This window comes from Pseudophryne corroboree, chromosome 9 (assembly GCF_028390025.1).
Source record: "Pseudophryne corroboree isolate aPseCor3 chromosome 9, aPseCor3.hap2, whole genome shotgun sequence".
In the NCBI taxonomy this organism is placed as follows: Eukaryota; Metazoa; Chordata; class Amphibia; order Anura; family Myobatrachidae; genus Pseudophryne; species Pseudophryne corroboree.
Genome location: NC_086452.1, coordinates 400,489,274 through 400,501,725, shown reverse-complemented (window position 1 = coordinate 400,501,725; position 12,452 = coordinate 400,489,274). Strand labels below are relative to the sequence as shown.

The 12,452-nt window shown below is 49.1% G+C and overlaps 1 protein-coding gene across 3 annotated transcripts in view; it reads left to right on the top strand.

Annotated features, from left to right (window-relative positions):
- The window catches only part of FAM3D (FAM3 metabolism regulating signaling molecule D), a 279,642-nt gene that overhangs the window by 148,466 nt on the left and 118,724 nt on the right, over positions 1 to 12,452 (top strand). The gene's annotated exons all lie outside the window — the stretch shown is intronic.

Genomic DNA, 12,452 nt, shown 5'->3' with positions numbered 1-12,452 from the left:
CTGTTTGTCTGTCTGTCTCTTTCCTCTGTGTGTCTCTTTCCACCATCCTCTAACATCCTCTGCCTGTCTGTCTCTTTCCTCTGTGTGTCTCTTTCCACCATCCTCTCACATCCTCTGCCTGCCTGTCTTTTTCCTCTGTGTGTCTCTTTCCACCATCCTCTGCCTGTCTCTTTCCTCTATGTGTCTCTTTCCACCATCATCTCACATCCTCTGTCTGCCTGTCTGTCTCTTTCCACTGTCCTCTCACATCCTCTGTCTGTTTGTCTGTCTGTCTCTTTCCTCTGTGTGTCTCTTTCCACCATCCTCTAACATCCTCTGCCTGTCTGTCTCTTTCCTCTGTGTGTCTCTTTCCACCATCCTCTCACATCCTCTGTCTGTCTGCATGTCTGTCTCTTTCCTCTGTGTCTCTTTCCACCATCCTCTCACATCCTAGGTCTGTCTGTCTCTTTTCCTGTGTGTGTCTCTTTCCACCATCCTCTCACATCCTCTGCCTGTCTGTCTCTTTCCTCTGTGTGTCTCTTTCCACCGTCCTCTCACATCCTCTGTCTGCATGTCTGTCTCTTTCCTCTGTGTGCCTCTTTCCTCCACCCTCTCACATCCTCTGTCTGTCTGCATGTCTGTCTCTTTCCTCTGTGTCTCTTTCCACCATCCTCTCACATCCTCTGCCTGTCTGTCTCTTTCCTCTGTGTGTCTCTCTCCACCATTCTCTCACATCCTCTGTCTGCATGTCTGTCTCTTTCCTCTGTGTGCCTCTTTCCTCCACCCTCTCACATCCTCTGTCTGTCTGCATGTCTGTCTCTTTCCTCTGTGTGTCTCTTTCACCATCCTCTAACATCCTCTGTCTGTCTGCCTCTTTCCTCTGTGTGTCTCTTTCCACCATCCTCTCACATCCTCTGTCTGTCTGCCTGTCTGTCTTTTTCCACCATCCTCTCACATCCCCTGTCTGCCTGTCTGTCTCTGACAGCAGGGAGGGATTTGGAAAGATCCCTCACCTACCCAAGCTGACGCATCAGGGACGTCCGCGGTAACTGGCATCGGCTTGGTGATGGTAGCGGGTATTAGCTTGACGGCAGTAGGGGTCATCAGCGGGACTCAGAGAACATTATGCCTGCAGTGCCTCACCAACCACTGACCTCACTGCAAGCCACTGCCACCAGTATATTATATAGGAGGAGTACAGTGCAGAGTTTTGCTGACAGTGACCACCAGTATACGTTGTCTGCCTGAAAAACACTCCATATCTGTGCTCAGTGTGCTGCATATATCTGTGCTCACACTGCTTAATTGTGGGGACTGGGGAGCAGCTGTATTATATAGGAGGAGTACAGTGCAGAGTTTTGCTGACAGTGACCACCAGTATATAGCAGTACGGTACGGAAGGCCACTGCTCTACCTACCTCTGTGTCGTCAAGTATACTATCCATCCATACCTGTGGTGCATTTCAGTTGTGCGCAGTATATATAGTAGTAGGCCATTGCTATTGATACTGGCATATAATTCCACACATTAAAAAATAGAGAACAAAAATGTGGAGGTTAAAATAGGGAAAGATCAAGATCCACTTCCACCTCGTGCTGAAGCTGCTGCCACTAGTCATGGCCGAGACGATGAAATGCCATCAACGTCGTCTGCCAAGGCCGATGCCCAATGTCATAGTAGAGAGCATGTAAAATCCAAAAAACAAAAGTTCAGTAAAATGACCCAAAAATCAAAATTAAAAGCATCTGAGGAGAAGCGTAAACATGCCAATATGCCATTTACGACACGGAGTGGCAAGGAACGGCTGAGGCCCTGGCCTATGTTCATGGCTAGTGGTTCTGATTCACATGAGGATGGAAGCACTCATCCTCTCGCTAGAAAAATGAAAAGACGTAAGCTGGCAAAAGCACATCAAAGAACTGTGCGTTCTTCTAAATCACAAATCCCCAAGGAGAGTCCAACTGTGTCGGTTGCGATGCCTGACCTTCCCAACACTGGACGGGAAGAGCTTGCGCCTTCCACCATTTGCACGCACCCTGCAAGTGCTGGAAGGAGCACCCGCAGTCCAGTTCCTGATAGTCAAATTGAAGATGTCACTGTTGAAGTACACCAGGATGAGGATATGGGTGTTGCTGGCGCTGGGGAGGAAATTGACAAGAAGGATTCTGATGGTGAGGTGGTTTGTTTAAGTCAGGCACCCGCGGAGACACCTGTTGTCCGTGGGACGCATATGGCCATTGACATGTCTGGTCAAAATACAAAAAAAATCACCTCTTCGGTGTGGAATTATTTCAACACAAATGCGGACAACAGGTGTCAAGCCGTGTGTTGCCTTTGTCAAGCTGTAATAAGTAGGGGTAAGGACGTTAACCACCTAGGAACATTCTCCCTTATACGTCACCTGGACCGCATTCATCAGAAGTCAGTGACAAGTTCAAAAACTTTGGATGACAGTGGAAGCAGTCCACTGACCACTAAATCCCTTCCTCTTGTAACCAAGCTCCTGCAAACCACACCACCAACTCCCTCAGTGTCAATTTCCACCTTACACAGGAAAGTCAATAGTCCTGCAGGCCATGTCACTGGCAAGTATGACGAGTCCTCTCCTGCCTGGGATTCCTCCGATGCATCCTTGAATGTAACGCCTACTGCTGCTGGCGCTGCTGTTGTTGCTGCTGGGAGTCGATCGTCATCCCAGAGGGGAAGTCGGAAGACCACTTGTACTACTTCCAGTAAGCAATTGACTGTCCAACAGTCCTTTGCGAGGAAGATGAAATATCACAGCAGTCATCCTGCTGCAAAGCGGATAACTCAGGTCTTGTGAGCCTGGGTGGTGAGAAACGTGTGTCCGGTATCCACCGTTAATTCACAGGCAACTAGAGACTTGATTGAGGTACTGTGTCCCCGGTACCAAATACCATCTAGGTTCCATTTCTCTAGGCAGGCGATACCGAAAATGTACACAGACAGAAAAAGAGTCACCAGTGTCCTAAAAAATGCAGTTGTACCCAATGTCCACTTAACCACGGACATGTGGACAAGTGGAGCAGGGCAGACTCAGGACTATATGACTGTGACAGCCCACTGGGTAGATGTAGATGTGCTTTCCATAAGAGGCACACAGCTGACAACCTCTTACGGAAACTGAGGAACATCATCGCAGAATGGCTTACCCCAATTGGACTCTCCTGGGGATTTGTGACATCGAACAACGCCAGCAATATTGTGCGTGCATTACATCTGGGCAAATTCCAGCACGTCCCATGTTTTGCACATACATTGAATTTGGTGGTGCAGAATTATTTAAAAAACGACAGGGGCGTGCAAGAGATGCTGTCGGTGGCCCGAAGAATTGCGGGCCACTTTCGGCATTCAGCCACCGCGTGCCGAAGACTGGAGCACCAGCAAACACTCCTGAACCTGCCCTGCCATCATCTGAAGTAAGAGGTGGTAACAAGGTGGAATTCAACCCTCTATATGCTTCAGAGGATGGAGGAGCAGCAAAAGGCCATTCAAGCCTATACATCTGGCCACGATATAGGCAAAGGAGGGAGAATGCACCTGACTCAAGCGCAGTGGAGAATGATTTCAACGTTGTGCAAGGTTCTGCAACCCTTTGAACTTGCCACACGTGAAGTCAGTTCAGACACTGCCAGCCTGAGTCAGGTCATTCCCCTCATCAGGCTTTTGCAGAAGAAGCTGGAGACATTGAAGGAGGAGCTAAAACAGAGCGATTCCGCTAGGCATGTGGGACTTGTGGATGGAGCCCTTAATTCGCTTAACCAGGATTCACGGGTGGTCAATCTGTTGATATCAGAGCACTACATTTTGGCCACCGTGCTCGATCCTAGATTTAAAACCTACGTTGTATCTCTCTTTCCGGCAGACACAAGTCTGCAGAGGTTCAAAGACCTGCTGGTGAGAAAATTGTCAAGTCAAGCGGAACGTGACCCTTCAACAGCTCCTCCTTCACATTCTCCCGCAACTGGGGGTGCGAGGAAAAGGCTAAGAATTCCGAGCCGACCCGCTGGCGGTGATGCAGAGCAGTCTGGAGCGAGTGCTGACATCTGGTCCGGACTGAAGGACCTGCCAACGATTACTGACATGTCGTCTACTGTCACTGCATATGATTCTCTCACCATTGAAAGAATGGTGGAGGATTATATGAGTGACTGCATCCAAGTAGGCACGTCAGACAGTCCGTACGTATACTGGCAGGAAAAAGAGGCAATTTGGAGGCCCTTGCACAAACTGGCTTTATTTTACCTAAGTTGCCCTCCCTCCAGTGTGTACTCCGAAAGAGTGTTTAGTGCAGCCGCTCACCTTGTCAGCAATCGGCGTACGAGATTACTTCCAGAAAATGTGGAGAAGATGATGTTCATCAAAATGAATTATAATCAATTCCTTCGTGGAGACATTCACCAGCAGCAATTGCCTCCAGAAAGTACACAGGGATCTGAGATGGTGGATTCCAGTGGGGACGAATTAATAATCTGTGAGGAGGGGGATGTACACAGTGAAAGGGGCGAGGAATCGGAGGATGATGATGAGGTGGACATCTTGCCTCTGTAGAGCCAGTTTGTGCAAGGAGAGATTGATTGCTTCTTTTTTGGTGAGGGCCCAAACCAACCAGTCATTTCAGTCACAGTCGTGTGGCAGACCCTGTTGCTGAAATGATGGGTTCGTTAAAGTGTGCATGTCCTGTTTATACAACATAAGGGTGGGTGGGAGGGCCCAAGGACAATTCCATCTTGCACCTCTTTTTTCTTTCATTTTTCTTTGCATCATGTGCTGTTTGGGGACTATTTTTTTGAAGTGCCATCCTGCCTGACACTGCAGTGCCACTCCTAGATGGGCCAGGTGTTTGTGTCGGCCACTTGTGTCGCTTAGCTTAGTCACACAGCGACCTTGGTGCGCCTCTTTTTTTTCTTTGCATCATGTGCTGTTTGGGGACTATATTTTTGAAGTGCCATCCTGCCTGACACTGCAGTGCCACTCCTAGATGGGCCAGGTGTTTGTGTCGGCCACTTGTGTCGCTTAGCTTAGCCATCCAGCGACCTCGGTGCAAATTTTAGGACTAAAAATAATAGTGTGAGGTGTTCAGAATAGACTGAAAATGAGTGTAAATTATGGTTATTGAGGTTAATAATACTATGGGATCAAAATGACCCCCAAATTCTATGATTTAAGCTGTTTTTGAGGGTGTTTTGTAAAAAACACCCGAATCCAAAACACACCCGAATCCGACAAAAAAATTTCAGGGAAGTTTTGGCAAAACGCGTCCGAATCCAAAATACGGCCGCGGAACCGAATCCAAAACCAAAACCCGAAAAGTTTCCGGTGCACATCACTACCTCTATATCCTTTCTGCTGGTGGCTGCAAGTGACTCCATCTCTGCTCTCCCTTTAGCTAGACTGCATGAAAGTCAGTGTGACTGACTTAACTTTTCTGTGTGGCCAGAACAGTTGGAGGCGTGACCAGCAGCTGAAGAGTCTGGTAAGTGACTAGAGATCTCCACAATGGTCTCAGCTGCACTGCATCCCCTTCCCAGCTAACACCTGACTCTTTCTTACAAGCTTGTCTGTCTAACCAGTCTGTATATGCTTACCCACTCCCAGCGTGCCTGTAGCTGTCACATACGGACTGTGTCTCTGCCTTTATTTTACCCCTAAATCACGAGTTACTTATGTATCTCTATCTGCCCCTACCCATGTTTGCCTCTGTCCTACCCGTGATTGCGTCTCTGCCCTTACCCGCATGCATCTCTGTCCCTATCCGTTTGTGCGCCTCTGCCCCTACCCGCATGTGTGCCTGTCTCTACCCATGTGTGCCTCTGTCCCTACCCGCATGTTCCTCTGTCCTACCCGTGTGTGTGCCTCTGCCCCTAACCACATGGGTGCCTCTGCCCCTCCACACCCACATGTGCGCCTCTGCCCCTATGCATGTGTGCGCCTTGGCCCCTACCTGCGTATGCATCTACTCATACACGTATGTGCACCTCCGACTCTACCTGCGTGCGTCTCTGGACCTACCCGCGTGTGCCTCTACTTCACTTTGGTTTTTGTACGAATCACTGTCTGGCTGATAATTTATTTTTCCTCTCCTCCATGTCCATACACCAGTTCCCAATTGCTGTGCCGCAGCACACTAGTGTGCCACCAGTGGTTGTCTTATGAGCCACCAGAAATGCGCAGTCCGGCTGCCGGCATCAGTCTAATGCTCGGGTAGCGCTTCTGCGGTCTGGTTTGTAACCTATGGTGATGCGGTGTGGCTCAAATGTCATTCATGCCACGTTGTCTACCCGCCCTCCCACCGTCAGAATGAGTGCCAGCACGCTGCCAGCCAAGTGGTGCTCCTCACAGTTCTGTGCTGCTCCTCATGGCCATGTAAACTCCCACCGGCCAGTGATGAAATGTACTGATACTGGTAGAGGGCCAGTGTGTCTTTGTTTATTTAATTGCTGTGGGGGATAAGGCGTGGCATTACTGTGGGAATGGGGGAGTGTGTGGAATTACTGTGGGGAGGCAGTGTGTGCAATTACTGTGGGGACAGTGAGGCCCAGTGTCTAGAGTCTTGCTCGGTGTACCGCAAGTTGAAAAAGGTTGAAAATCACTGGCATTCACAATACACAACAACTACTGTAAAATGTAGTTTTTTAGACTTCAAGTTTTTTTTCTCCTTATTACTTTTAAGTAGCTCACCAGTGATGCGACGCTGCTTTCTCGGAGCTGCTATTTTTAAATATTTTGCTACTTGGCTGATGTAAGCCGTTTAGTGGTACACGAGGAGATAGCCACGCAGTGCTGGTGAGCTACGGCTGCGTATCATTAAGGGGATGTAGTTATGAGGCCGGAAGTCACAAAACCTCCACCTACATCCCACCCCCTCAGAATCCTGACAGTCAGCATACTGACTAGCAGGGACTACTCCCACTATGAAGAGATGGGTCAGAGATGGGTCAATATGGAAAGCGACCTTATATGGATTGACTCTATCTCTCACATCCCATGGCTTCCCCATCACCATAGACCCGAAGCCGCCAAATCAGTACCCATGGTCGCCCTCACATTATCAGTCTGGGATTGCTTGCTCACTAAATTCTCCCTTTTTGCTTACCCCTCACCTCAAACTCCCTATGGCCTCATCCATCTTTTCCCCCTGGTCAATCTCCTCTTATGGTCTCTATATGGACAGCAGTGGGCATCACCCGATTTCACCATATATTTGGCAGTATGGTCCCACACTCTTACGCTGACCTTTGGGAGAGATACTCCCTCTCGAAATCCTATTTCTACCAATACCTTCAAATTTGAAATTTTGTTACTACTTCCCTTAGGGAATCTGGTCCCCCTCGTGCCCCGACGGTGATGGAGGGCCTGTCAGATCTGCAGTTATGCCTGTCCCCAGAGGGGGCACTAGTGGGTCAGTGGTGATGCGATGGAGAAACCGAGGAGGCTGTAAGAGATTCCTGTGCATGTTTAATTATATGCTCACAAGTATGTACAGTATTTGAACAGGATGATAACTTGGGATGGATGGTACAAGAAATGCTGACAACGATGAATAAACAGTCACAGATATTTAGCTGGTCTGGAAACCAGTGCAGTAATTAGGCAGTGAAATACAGGTAATGAACTAGTCTAGAGTAGAAACCAGTATGGAAATCAGATGGTGATCACTCCCACAGTTGGTCTGAGAACCAGCAACGATACTTCACACAGTCAGTTTGTTATGCAAAGTCCACAACCAAGCAAGGTTAAGCAGGAGACAACTTGAAACACATATAAAGTTGTTGTATTAAGTGCCAGATGCCATAGCACAATGCAGAATGCAAGTTAACCATACACAGGGGAAGATGATGAATAGCACCTGAAGAAAGTCTCTTACTGCAAAAAGGTGGAGGCTGACTGTAGCAGGAGTTGAAGCTGAAGTAAATAGCTGGGACCTGTAGTTCCACGAGAATACTGGAACCGAGAGATCACTGAAGTTGCCAGAAATAGGAGATCGCTGGAAATGCTCTGGACTATACCCCCTGGTCAGCAGTCATTGGATACTTGGATCATGTGAGCAAACATGTGAGCAGGATTGGGTGCTCTCAGGTCAGCTGACTGCAAGTGTCATGGCGGCACCCATGCTGTACGGATGGCCGGTATACAGGAGGGCACACGCAGAATGGACTACAGGGGTTCAGCATGATAGTGGATACTGCGCTCTGCAGACAGGATGTTCATACAGCTGCAAACTGGGGCCATGACCTCCAGAGGCCTGCACATCAGCGCGCTGGTAAGTGAGACACCACTGAATGCTGATTCCTGACAGCGCCTTTGTATCTGAACAGAGGCATTATTGTATCACACCATTCTGTCCCCGGACTCTCCCTCCCAGGAAGCTCATGAACTATCCTGAGGGGCAGATATGGGGATGACTTTAGATGAGGACGCTTCGGAAATTATTAATTTAAATGTCTAGAAATGCTCTATTAGCGTTTCCATTAAGGAAAACTCTTATAAAGTCTATAACATAAGAATTTACTCACCGGTAATTCTATTTCTCGTAGTCCGTAGTGGATGCTGGGAACTCCGTAAGGACCATGGGGAATAGACGGGCTCCGCAGGAGACTGGGCACTCTAAAAGAAAGATTAGGTACTATCTGGTGTGCACTGGCTCCTCCCTCTATGCCCCTCCTCCAGACCTCAGTTAGGGAAACTGTGCCCGGAAGAGCTGACACAACAAGGAAAGGATTTGGAATCCAGGGTAAGACTCATACCAGCCACACCAATCACACTGTACAACTTGTGATAACCATACCCAGTTAACAGTATGAACAACAACTGAGCCTCATTTAACGGATGGCTCATAACAATAACCCTTTAGTTAAGCAATAACTATATACATGTATTGCAGAGAGTCCGCACTTGGGACGGGCGCCCAGCATCCACTACGGACTACGAGAAATAGAATTACCGGTGAGTAAATTCTTATTTTCTCTGACGTCCTAGTGGATGCTGGGAACTCCGTAAGGACCATGGGGATTATACCAAAGCTCCCAAACGGGCGGGAGAGTGCGGATGACTCTGCAGCACCGCATGAGCAAACTCAAGGTCCTCCTCAGCCAGGGTATCAAACTTGTAGAACTTAGCAAACTTGTTTGACCCCGACCAAGTAGCAGCTCGGCAAAGCTGTAAAGCCGAGACCCCTCGGGCAGCCGCCCAAGAAGAGCCCACCTTCCTTGTGGAATGGGCTTTCACCATTTTGGATGCGGCAATCCAGCCGCAGAGTGAACCACCTTGTTGGCTGCATACAGAATAAACAGAGAGTCAGACTTTCTGACTCCCGCCGTTCCGGAAACATAAATTTTCAAAGCCCGGACTACGTCCAGCAACTTGGAATCCTCCAAGTCCCTAGTAGCCGCAGGCACCACAATAGGCTGGTTCAAATGAAACGATGATACCACCCTAGGGAGAAATTGGGGACGAGTCCTCAATTCTGCCCTGTCCATATGGAAGATCAGATAAGGGCTTTTACATGACAAAACCGCCAATTCTGACACACGCCTAGCCGAAGCTAAGGCCAATAGCATGACCACTTTCCACGTGAGATATTTTAGCTCCACGGTCTTAAGTGGCTCAAACCAGTGGGATTTCAGGAAATCCAACACAACGTTAAGATCCCAAGGTGCCACCGGTGGCCCAAAAGGAGGCTGAATATGCAGCACCCCCGGAACGTCTGAACTTCAGGCAGTGAAGCCAGTTCTTTTTGAGAGAAAATGGATAGGGCCGAAATCTTGACCTTTATGGATCCTAATTTTAGGCCCATAGTCACTCCTGACTGTAGGAAGTGCAGGAATCGATCCCGCTGGAATTCCTCTGTAGGGCCTTCCCGGCCTCACACCAAGCAACCTATTTTCGCTATATGCAGTGAAAAAGTCTTGCTGTCACGTCTTTCCTAGCCTTTATCAGTGTAGGAATAACTGCATCCGGAATGCCCTTTTCCGCTATGATCCGGCGTTCAACCGCCATGCCGTCAAATGCAGCTGCGGTAAGTCTTGGAACAGACAGGGCCCCTGTTGCAACATGTCCTGTCTGAGAGGCAGAAGCCCTGAGTCCTCTGAGAGCATTTCTTGCAGCTCCGGGTACCGAGTCCTTCTTGGCCAATTCGGAGCAAAGAATATTGTTCTCACTCCTCCTTTTATTACAATTCTCAGCCCTTGGGTATGAGAGGAAGAGGAGGGAATACATAGATTGACTGGAAAACCCACGGTGTTACTAGTGCGACCACAGCTATCACCTGAGGGTCCCTTGACCCGGCGTAAAACCTTTTTTAGCTTTTTATTGAGGTGGGACGCCATCTAGTCCACCTGAGGCAGTTCCCATCAATTTGCAAACTGCGTGAAGACTTCCTGATGAAGTCCCTACTTTCCCGGGTGGAGGTCGTGCCTGTTGAGGAAGTCTGCTTCCCAGTTGTCCACTCCCGGAATGAACACTGCTGACAGTGCGCTTACTTGATTCTCCGCCCAGCGAAGAATTCTGGTGGCTTCTACCCTCGCCACCCTGCTCCTTGTGCCGCCTTGGCGGTTTACATGAACCCCTGCGGTCTGACTGGATCAGAACCGGTTGGTCGCGAAGCAGGATCTCTGCTTGACTTAGAGCGTTGTATATGGCCCTTAGTTCCAGGATATTGATGTGGAGGCAAGTCTGTTGACTTGACCACAGACCTTGGAAATTTCTTCCCTGTGTAACTGCCCCCCACCCTCGGAGGCTTGCATCCGTGGTCACCAGGATCCAGTCCTGAATGCCGAATCTGCGGCCCTCGAGAAGGTGAGCACTCTGCAGCCACCACAGGAGCGACACCCTGGCCCTGGGGGATAGGGGGATTAACCGATGGATCTGAAGAGGTGATCCGGACCACTTGTCCAGTAAGTCCCATTGGAAGGTCCTCGCATGGAACCTGCCTAAGGGGATGGCCTCGTATGATGCCACCATCCTTCCCAGGACTCGAGTGCAGTGATGCACTGACACCTGTTTTGGTTTTAATAGATTCCTGACCAGTGTCATGAGCTCCTGAGCTCTCTCTATCGGGAGATAAACCCTTTTCTGGTCTGTGTCTAGGATTGTGCCTAGGAGAGGCAGATGAGCTGTAGGAACCAACTGCGACTTTGGAATATATAGAATCCAGCCGTGTTGCCGTTACGCTTCCAGAGAAAGTGACACGCTGTTCAGCAACTGCTCTCTTGATCTCGCTTGTATGAGGAGATCGTCCAAGTACGTGATAATAGTGACACCTTGCTTCCGCAGGAGCACAATCATATCCGCCATTACCTTGGTTATGACAATCCCGTACCGCAATTCTGAGGTACGCCTAATGAGGTGGACAAATGGGGACATGAAGGTATGCATCCCTTATGACCCGATTCCCGATAAAGTCTCCTTTTTTTTTAGGCTTGCCCTGACCGCTCTTAGCGATTCCATCTTGAACTTGAACCTTCTCAGATATATGTTCAGGGATTTTTAATTCAATGTGGGTCTGACCGAACCGTCTGGTTTCGGGATTACAACATGGTCGAATAATAACACCCTCTTGTTGAAGGAGGGGACCCTTGACCACCACCTGTTAAAGATACAATTTGTGAATTGCAGTTAACACTGGCTCCCTCTCTTGGGGGGAAGCCCGCAGGGCCGTCGGTGAGGGGGCATCTTCTCACAGTCCAGCTTGTATCCCTGAGACACAATATCTATTGCCCAGGGACCTAACAGGGAGTGAACCCACTTGTGGCTGAACTTACGAAGGCGTGTCCCCACCGGGCCTAGCTCTGCCTGTGGAGCCCCAGCGGCATAGGTGGATTTTTGTAGGGGCCGGGGAGGACTTCTGTTCCCGGGAACTAGCTGTGTTGATCCCGGCTCTGACAAGAAAGGACGCACCTCAGACTTTCTTGTTTCTTTATTCGAAAGGCTGCATTTAATAATGTCGTGCTTTCTTAGGCTGTGCAGGAATATAAGGCAAACTAGCAGAATTACCAGCTATAGCTGTGGAGACCAGGCCCGAGAACCCTTCTCCACACAATCCTCAGCCTTCCATATGCCTCTTAAGTCGGCATCATCTGTCCAATGCATATTCTACAGGACACGTCAAGCAGAGATCGACATAGCTTTGACTCTAGGACCCAGTATACTCATGTCTCTTTGGGCATGCTTTATAACTATATATCTATCACTTAAGACAGCATCTTTAATATATTTACTAGGGTCTCAATCTCTGCTGATAAGGTACCTGTCCACGCTGCCACAGCGCTATAAACCCATGCCGACACAATCGCCGGTCTGGGTAGTATACTAGAATGTGCACGCTATCTGCAGGATCCCTGAGAATAGCAAGTGCTACCGTCTGTGCAAACAGGACACCCTAGGGGAATATCCTCAACACATCCTGGCCCTAGTGGGGAAAGGATACAGCCTGAGAATTCTCTTGTGGGAA